Source organism: Mya arenaria, chromosome 3 (genome assembly GCF_026914265.1).
Source record: "Mya arenaria isolate MELC-2E11 chromosome 3, ASM2691426v1".
Classification (NCBI taxonomy): domain Eukaryota; kingdom Metazoa; phylum Mollusca; class Bivalvia; order Myida; family Myidae; genus Mya; species Mya arenaria.
Window position 1 is genome coordinate 38,738,809 of NC_069124.1, and position 10,282 is coordinate 38,749,090.

The following is a 10,282-nucleotide window of genomic DNA, read 5'->3' on the forward strand; positions in this document are numbered from 1 at the left end:
AAATCAAAACATGAAAATTGTTATTTTTTTGTTTAATAAAGTTAAAATTTCAGAAGCATCATGTTTCTGATACAAACATAGCAAATGAAGTATCTGCTACATAAGTATGGAAATAAGGTGACCCGGATGGACATTTAACTGGACTATAAAAAAAATCTCTAGTTTAAATCCAGATTCTGTTAATATTTCCATTGTCTTTATTTTTCAGAGGTTTTAAATTTTAATACATACTCATAGCAGTTCAAATTAAAAAGATAAATGTAAAAATTGATACTTTTATTGGAACATATTTTTACATATATGTAAATCATTCTTTAGGTTCATTGATTTTCTTTAGGAATTATATTATGCAGAAAGAGTCTTTTTTATTTCAAAGTATTTCACACAAATAATCAAGTGTTTCTAGTGTTCTTTCTGGAGGAGCTAAAGCCATGCCCTGGAAGTCGTGATGCGTTCTGGTATCCTGAAACACAAACAAAAGAAGATATAAAGAAAAATACTACAAACTTCCATTACAAATATGAACTTAGAATTTCTATGCCATCATTTTTGAAGTTTTATAAGAAAACTTCAATATATTATGACTTGCTGACTTTACTTGCTGATATTTGGAACTTTCATGAGTGCATTCACCTCAATTATGAAAGTTTCTGGTCTTTCAAGGATTGAAGTTTGGCAGTTTTTGTCCATTCATGTAAACTTAAGTATTTACTGCAGGGCTTGACATTTACCACTGCCTGATTGCCCGGGGCAAGTAATTTTTGCAGGCGGGCAGTAGTTTTTAGAATCTACCTGCCCGATCGGGCCGTAACAAAAAAAACTTGTCATAGTGGCGACTTTTCTGGTAAAAAATAGTAGTCCGTACTCTCCTTCTTGGAGAGTATTTATCAAACCGACACTAATGCACTCATTGGTTGTTGACTCGGAAAATCGGGTCAAATGGAGCTCCTCTGACATTTTCATTCGAAACTACGATGGTGAAGACTGCCAAATATTTTCCGATAGAGCTCGAGTAATTCAATCTAGATCCGTTGGCCAATCACGTGAGCTGCACCAAATCCATATAGCTAGCATTCCAGTTAATGCTCTCACAATGTACACAAATGGTGTTTTGACAGTCGACACTGTCAAGTTTTTTTAATGTTTCAAACGAACAAAAGGCTAAGTCATCCAAGAAAAAGACCAGCTATGAAAAGAAACGAAAACGACGCAGGGTCGAGTCTTGGGGAAACAATTTCTTGGACTCAGACATAGCGAGAATGGTAATTTTGGCTATTTTTTGGACTGCTCCAATTGGATGCTCGGTTATTCAAAATTTATGATTTCACTTTACATTGCGATAAATTGTAATTTACTTCAAAATAAATGTAAGATTATAAGGCTAAGATAATAAGAAGTTGACTGTTCGTTCTTATAATTCAATTTTATTTCATCCTTAATAATTTGAATGTATGTGCTATTAGTTACAAATTTCATGACAACTGATTTATTTCAAATACAGCAAGCCCTGATGTGCAGGTTGAATCTGGAAATGGGTTTTGATGTGAAGTATAACAACAAAATGATCCAAAAAAAAATTGGGCAAGTCAAAAATCCATTCGGGCAAGTGAAAATGGCTAGGTGGTTGCCCGAAGGGCAACCAAGTATTAGAATAAGCGTCAAGCCCTGTTACTGTCCATTTTTGGTTGTTTTTGCATTGCGACATGTAAAATAAGATCTCAATGAGATTTATGTCTAATTTGTTAATGAAAATGTTCTTGAAAAACACTAATTTCTCTATCAAAAAACATTTTTGCTAATTTTTGTTCAAAACTAATTTTTTTATATATGCCAATCATGATATACAATACCTGACTGAAACTATTTTCTGTAATTCAGAAAGTCAACGTATGCAACATGCCAATGTGCTCTTATCTGACAATATCATCCGTCAGTTGGAACACACATTCTGTAAATATAGAGCAGAACATGACTTACATGTGGCTATATTCCATGCTTGGAAGATAACAACTTTTGTAACCGATCACTTCAAGGTTATTATGCTCATTTATTTTTTGACTGACACTCTTTAAAATGAAAACATTTCTTTTACAAATACATGGATGAATAGTATAAACCTTTGGCCATGCTTTAGAAGAATGAGCCATTACAGAATGTGGTAAGGGTCCTGAATGATTACACATTAATGACTAAGTGAGCACTCAATAGACATGTCAATAGTCAAATGAAATGTCAAAAAATATAAAAGCTAGTAATATTAATTTTGATAATGGAATCTTTATGGAACATATAAATAAAGTAAAAGTTGATGATGCATTAAGGTATTATCAAACAATCAGGTCTTTTTAAAAAGCCACTTGCAATGCTTTTAGGATGAGAGCCATGGTTGCTATAGAAACATGAGAATAGTTTAAGTATTAAATCTTCAAGAATTGTAACAATTTTGTCCAACATCCAAAGTTGCGTAATGTCACTTGCACATCTGCATACTATTTTTACAAACAGCAGCCTAGCAGCCATTTACCATACCTGAGTTAACTAGTTTTTGCACTGCTGAGTCTCCAACTATTTTCCAATACTCAGAACATGACATTGTTGGTGACATCATGAAGTATGATATTGTATAACATCTAGCCATTTCTCATTACTAGGAACTACAATCTGTAATAAAAAAGTAAATCAAATATTGCACTTAAATATATCATCATTCAGAACATAAAGGTAAGAAAATACAGAAAAATAGTATTATTGACCGGCTAATGATCATCACTCAGAACGTAAAATTCATATAAAATGACAAAAAAACATTATTAATGACCGGCTATTGAACATCACTCAGAAGGTAAAAGTCACAAACTACAAAAAATAGTAATATTAACCGCTTGTTCATCCGAAAGTCTAATTTCGATGACAGCTGTAAAGTTTCATCGAGATACAATCAAAAATGAAGACTGTATCGTGTTCACAACCAATTGTTTACACAACAGGGTTCGAATTTAGACTCGCATACTCGCAAAATGCGAGCGACATTTACAAATTGCGAGTGACTTTTATTCAAGCTCGCAAAATTCTGCGAGTGGCTTTTTCTAGACCACAAAATGTTAAAAGGAAAGTAGAATAAACATGAACTTAACTCCGCTAGGTAGTCGAGTGTAAACAGCCTATAAGTGGCATGTTTGCACTACCAGTATAAAGAAGACAGTGCGGAGTCCCGCTCTAGTAAGTTTTCAAAAATAGAACAAATACGGAAAGGCCGAGTTTTATCTCGAATCTTTCCGGGATGCTCCGAGGCGTGCATTATACAAAGTGAATACGAATGACGTAATCACCTAGCTCAATCATTGGCTAAATTTAGCGCTTTCGCGCACTATATGTAAACCCCATCATCCTTTGAATATATTTTCGCCCAACTGTCAAAATAAATACAGTAGACTTCGTCGATCGATATATTTCATGGTCCAAAGTATCCACGCTACATTTACTGTTCTTTTTTTATTTCAAATTTATAATGTTATTGATTTTAATACTTACAGACTTAATGAAATCTGTAGCGTGCTTGTCAAATGGGTATTAAATTACCCGATGGCGAGGGTAAATATACAAAGTGAACAATGTCAAATTATTGGACAGCTTTGTTATCAAAAAGCTGCAAGCATATGATGAGTCTTTCCGTACCCCCCAAATAGAATAAGCCATCAATAAGTTCTAGTAGTTGAGTCACTCAAGATTGATACCTTTTAATATTCATAATATGTCTTAGGTGTAAATTTCTACTTTAATTAGACAATATTATAAGGCAAGTTGATTTTTCATTTTGCGAGTTGCCTCAAAATGCACTCGCAAAATTTTGCGAGTGCTCCTCAAAGTTAAATTCGAACCCTGCACAATATCCTTGACTAACCATGATTCGCGAATGTAAGGAACAAATAAAAAATAATAAAGTTGAGCAAAACAATGAAATAATTTAACTACTTTTGTCAGACATGCCATTTATTTATACATATTTCCACTAGTATTTAAGAACAAACGGTCAAAAGTTCACGTAAATAATGTCAACAGAGTACAGAAACTGAAACTAGGCCGCCATCTTGATTCTAGTACCTTGATTCGCGAGCTCTGACGTAATCTAGGTCAGCACGTTTTAATTAGGCCAACACTATTTTGATCAATTGTTTTTTGAGAAAAACAGTCAAACATATCTTTAAAAATGTTAATTTCAAAATTTCAACTTGTAATAAAAGATTTACAGTATTTTGTAAACATAAAACATTAAATCATGTCAAATTACTCGTAGTGGTGGAAAGTATAATTTAACCCAAAGACAAAACTGTCTCTTTAAGTGTATTTTCAGGAACACTGAACATTCTAGATGACTTAAGGACATAAGTGCCTTCCTCTCTGATCATTTTGTACATAAGCATGTTTAAGGGCAGTTGGAAATAAATTATGTACTGCTTTATCACTGCTTAGGGATGCACCTAAAACAGAAATTAACACTCACTAATTTCTTTATTTTGACACTAAGACTATGGGTCATGAAAACACATATTATAAGTTTGCTTTGCCTTCCTATACGAATTTAGGTCACGTGACCGTCATTGATAAAATGTATACAAAGCAGACGAAATAACCAGCGAATTTTTAAGGATGTTATGTGGCAAATATGGTTGGTTTCTATGGCAATTAATTTGGGATTAGTAAAACTACATTGTTTGCGGTGTTAACCATTGTTTCAAGTGAATTTATCTGTTTTAAAGCATTTTTTCGCGAGTTGGAAGGCATCTACTCTTGTAAATAGTTTGTAGTAAAAATGACTTCATAGCTTTGCAGATACGTGCATTTCACGTGATAACCAGGTAAAAACAAAGATGGCCGCGAATCAAGGTTGGTCGCGATTTTAGGGACTAGGACGATAGTATTTTTTATACTATCAAGGGCCATAATCTAGGCATGCATGGGCGGATCTGGCTTTCTGGTTTTCGAAAGGAACTAAGCTCTAATGGATATCTAGATACTGTACAAGTTTCATCGAGATACAATCAGAACTGAAGACTGTATCATGTTCACAAGCAATTGTTTACAGACGCATGGATGCACATACTACGTACACATTACCATCGCATAAGCTCTTCTGGCCTTTGGCCAGTAGAGCTAAAAAAAAGTATTATTAACCGGCTATTGATCATCACTCAGAACGTAAAAGTTAAAAACGTCATAAAATAGTAATATTAACTGGCTATTGATCATCACTCAGAACGTAAAAGTCAAAAACAACAAAAAATAGTTATATTGACCAGCTTTTGACCATCACACAGAACGTAAAAGAAGGAAAAGACAGAAAAATAGTAATATTAACCGGCTATTGATCATCACTCAGAAAGTAAAAGTCAAAAACAACAAAAAATAGTTATATTGAGCAGCTTTTGATCATCACTCAGAACGTAAAAAAAGGAAAAGACAGAAAAATAGTAATATTGACCGGCTATTGTTCATCACACAGAACCTTCGTCGTCCATTTTGTTGGTGTTCAAAATCGTAATTGTCGTAAAATCCACCAACAGGTTAAATACAACTGATATATCAAACCGTACAAAGTGGTTCAATCATTCAATAGGTTCAAGTATTCCAAATGCACAAAATTTTCAAAACAGTCAAAAAACGGAAAACAAAATGGCTACCTTTAAAAATAATTTCCAGCATAGTTCTCATATTAGGCGAGTTTCGACAGCCAATGAAAATGGCCCATTTCTCCAATCCTATATTAGGCGAGTTTTGTAGCCAATGAAAACGGAGGAAACTCATATTAGGCGAGTTTTATTGATATTGGCCGAGTTTGGTCGATATTGAGCGAGTTATGGCATATATCGTCTTCAACTGTCTGGTATTGGTACAGCAATTGTCTCTGTATCTCGTCAAATACGTAATAGTTGATTAATAAATATATATATTTATAGTAGGGTGCGAACCCATGCCGGTAACGTCAAGAAAAAAATATGCTTCACAACATATTATTGCTAGACCACGAGGCCTTTCATACAAGTACTCTATATTTTGACATAATGACTTTACATTAAGAACAACTCGCGGTAATGTCAATCAACCAATCACGCAACAACAACGCTCATATACAAATTAGGTATCAACATTTGCTGATGTGTTCTTTAACACTCCGAATTCCGAATGTCATTTTTATAATACGTTTGCTGTGACAGCCAGAATATTCCTGCTCAAAGTCACCTGGGAGATAAAACCGGCGGTACCGTCGGAAAGGCACTCAGGGGAGCACAGATCAGGGGTTGCTGATTCATTTCGGGAAGGGATTTAATGAGCGAAATCAGGGGAGAATACCGGTTTGTACACCCGGGAAGGTAGAACTGATTCAGGGAAAATCACATGTTTAAACAGGAATGCAGTTTCTATGATTTATTGGGCTATGAAGTATCTGATAGCAAGTCAGGGTTTGACATAATCATAGTTGGAACGGATATCATGATAAAAACCTGTTCTGTTAAGGTAACTCAAGAAGCGACATCAGAAAGTCCATCTTGTTGGAGGTTTATCTATTGGGAGCTCCAGAAAGAACAAGCCGCTGATGGGGAATTATGTATCATTAGGGCTTACCTGAGACAGGTACTGTGCCGGCCGAGGGAGAGGTTTTTAGTCCCTCTGGGAGCAAGTACTTTTGGATAAACAAAGAACTGTTTAATCTGAGTCATGGTGTGCTGTTTAAGCAAAAGACATATTCGGAGGATTTGGAATTGGCACCATGATATACCTTCAGCCGCACATCAAGGTATTGCAAGAACCAAGGCTAAGTTTAAAGAAATATTATTTTGGTTGCACTGGGGCAGAGATGTTAAGAGATACACCATGTGATGTGTTTGGCAAGAATAAGAAAACAAAAGTACATGTATATGGAAAAGTCCCATTAACTGAGTACCATGCTGGGGCACCAAATTGAGCGGGTCCATATTGATTTAATGGGGCCATTGCCAAGAACAACACAGGGAAATGAACACTGCTTGATGATGGTGGATCAATTCATCAAGTGGGTAGAATGTATACCGTTACGATCACAAAAAAAACACACAGAAGGAACCGCAAAGGCAGCCGTGATTTTTTTCTCAAGATTCGGCTTTCCTTTTCAGATTATTTTCTGATCAAGGACGCAATTTCGAAAGTAAATTGTTTACAGCTCTTTGCCGTCCTTTAGAAATACACAAGGCACGTACCACATCGTATAGCTGTCAGTCGGTCAACAGTGTACAAAAGTAAAGGTTTCACACCAAGCATGCTGATGTTAGATCATGAAGTGAACACAACAGCCTGTTTGATGTTTCAAGATCACGCTTACAAAAAGGTTGAACCCGACGAGTATGTAGCAGAGCTTCAAGAGAGGATGATGAATGCCCATTACACTGCCCGAAGACAGTTGAAGATATCTTTAAGGCACATGAACTTAATGTTCTAATACGACCGTATAAAGAAGGAGATCTGGTGTACTTACTGGACACTGCAGTAGTGAAAGGCAAGTGCAAGAAACTACGTGCGCCATGGAAGGGACCTGCCATCATAACAAGAAAGGTGTCAGGTTACCAGTAACAGATTGTGTTGAAGAATGCGGTGGTTGTTACAAATCATGACAGGTTGATGCCTTGTACAGCAATAGCTATCCCAGCTTGGATAAAGAAGTACAAAAATGTACCTAGAAAAACCGGATAGTGACCCATTTCTGTCAAAAGGAAATTGGACAGATAAGACAAAGCACAGTGTATGCAAGCAACCATGGGGAGTGAGATTTATGATCCAATGTGAATATTGTGATGAATGTACCATGGCTCTTGTGTAAATGTTACACCCTTCGAGGCCTTGAACATTGATACAGGTGCAAGAGTTGCATAACATCAAGGAATGTATATTAGTCCTTTTTGTCTATGTTTAAGGATGACTGACAGCAGAATCGTTCGAGATGTGAAAGAGCTTCAGGAGAAAGTCCCTTTCTACGAGCCCGTCGACAAATTTGTGTCACGTCTCAGCTTGGCAGTATGTAAAGAAGAGAACAGGGATCTGCTGAAAAGCCTCATAAAGGCGACTTGCGATCTGGCTCGCAACACAGGAAGAGGGAAAGGAAATGGGTTGAACTTTTTTAAGAGATTGGCTAATAAGCCCAATGTTCTGGAGATTGTGGACAGGGAGTGAATTACTTCAATATCCACAAATTGCCACCAATCAAAGTAACTAATGAGGAGGTGTATGAGCCTCTGAAGCTAGCAAAGAAAATACTTTAAGTTAGAGATCGACCCGCAAATTGAGAAGGTTGTGAGCGACGCCAGAAAAGGGACTGAATGTGAGGACATGGAAGTGGAGGTTGAGTTTGACTTGTTAACTCATTCATTTCTACTGAATATCCGGAAGGGGCAAGAGCGAGATCACATAACATGTCTCCCCTAAAGAGTGTGGTTTCGCCAGTAAAATTGAGGATTTCTCCTGCAAAGGCTCAACTGCCAAGTGAAACAAGCCGGAAGACCAGTAGAGATGTTCAGTCTACTTCCGGATATCATCATCAACCTGATGCAAGAGGTGGTTAAAGGGTGAAGAGAGCTTCTTGCCCTAAGGACGCAGAAACAAGGAGATTTTTTACTCTGATGAGGCTGGAGGGACTGGACGCTTGCCTTTATCCGAACTTCTTACTCAAGCGATAAGTGCAGAAAGAATTAGCTGTGATAAAACAGTGAACAATTTATGGAAGTAATTTTTAAAAGATTTTATTGAAAAATAATCTGCTTATATTGAATGTTAGGACTAATGGTGATAGAGTCGGTAAATGCACATTTAAAGAAACAATTGTAATTGACTATTGTATCACTTCAACTGCTATGTTTCAATTCAGCATTAAAAACTGTATAAAATTATATAAAACAGACAGTGTTACAAAACTTAAGAAATTAAAACAAAAATATTCAAAGCAATTCTGGAAAATATTAAATGGCAAATACAAAAATAATGTTGAAGCATCATTAAAAGACATATACAATTATTTCAAAAATGTTAATGTTACTAATGTTAACGATAAAACACACACAAATCATAACCAACCTTTTGAGACACCTGAGCATATTAATAGTATTCTTAATTCCCCAATAACTAAGGAAGGAAAACAAAAAAGTGGTTAAAGAATTGAAAAATGGTAAGGGTGGTGGCGCAGATTTAATTCTAAACGAACACGTAAAATCTACTTTAAATTTGTTTAAAAATATATTTGTAAAACTATTCAACATAGTGTTAGATACTGGTTATGTCCCTGAACCGTGGTCACAGGGAATTATTCAACCAATATTTAAAAACAATGGTAGCTTACAAGGCGCAGAAAATTATAGGCCGATCACACTTATAAGGGGTTTAGGTAAGTTATTCACCGTTGTTTAAAATAAACGTCTACACAAATTTGCTGACGAATTATAAATGAATATCAAGCTCAAACTACTAAACAACTGATGATATGTTTGTTCTGTATCGTCTAATACAAATATTAAGAGCTAAAAAGAAGAAATTATATATATATATATATATATATATATATATATATATATATATATATATATATATATATATATATATATATATATATATATATATATATATATATGTATAATTCCATTAAATCGTGTATTAGGGTTAATGGTGAGTCGTCTAACTATTTTGCAAGTACTATAAGGGTCAGACAAGGAGAAAATCTTTCTCCGATGTTATTTCCCTGTTCCTAATCGATCTGCACGATTTTTTTAACAAGAGCTTAATGGCATCGAAATTGGTGAAAATAAGATATTGTCATATATGAAAATACTTAAACTTATGTATGCTGATGACACAGCCATTGTCTGTGAAACTGCAAATGATTTACAATATTGTTTAAATGCATATCATGACTACTGTCTTACATGACATTTAAAAGTAAATATTGATTAAACAAATATTGTAATTCTCTCATCTGGTAGAATAAAAAATCACTCTTTCCAATTTGATGATACGGACATAGAAACTGTGAAAGGTTACAAGTATCTTGGAATAAAAATTAGTCGTTTTGGATCTTTTTTTCTGCAAAAAAATAAATATATATATTGCAAACCAAGCTACCATAGCAATGTATTGTCTGATAAAAAAACTAAATCATTATACCTTCCAATAAATATGCAAATTGACTTGTTTAATAAGCTAGTTAAACCAATACTTCTTAAATGTGAAATATGGGGATTTGGAAACTTGTAGTTATTGGAAAAGGTAC

General features: G+C 35.0%; 1 long non-coding RNA gene across 1 annotated transcript; it reads right to left on the reverse strand.

The window, feature by feature from the left end:
- Nucleotides 1-261: 261 nt before the first annotated feature.
- LOC128227985 (uncharacterized) lies at nucleotides 262-5,628 on the reverse strand. The gene is made up of 4 exons (XR_008259878.1): nucleotides 5,480-5,628; nucleotides 2,530-2,661; nucleotides 1,851-1,948; nucleotides 262-463 (listed from the first exon to the last, which is right to left on the reverse strand). It is a non-coding gene; the product is annotated as an uncharacterized LOC128227985 (long non-coding RNA).
- Between the last annotated feature and the right edge of the window lie 4,654 nt (nucleotides 5,629-10,282).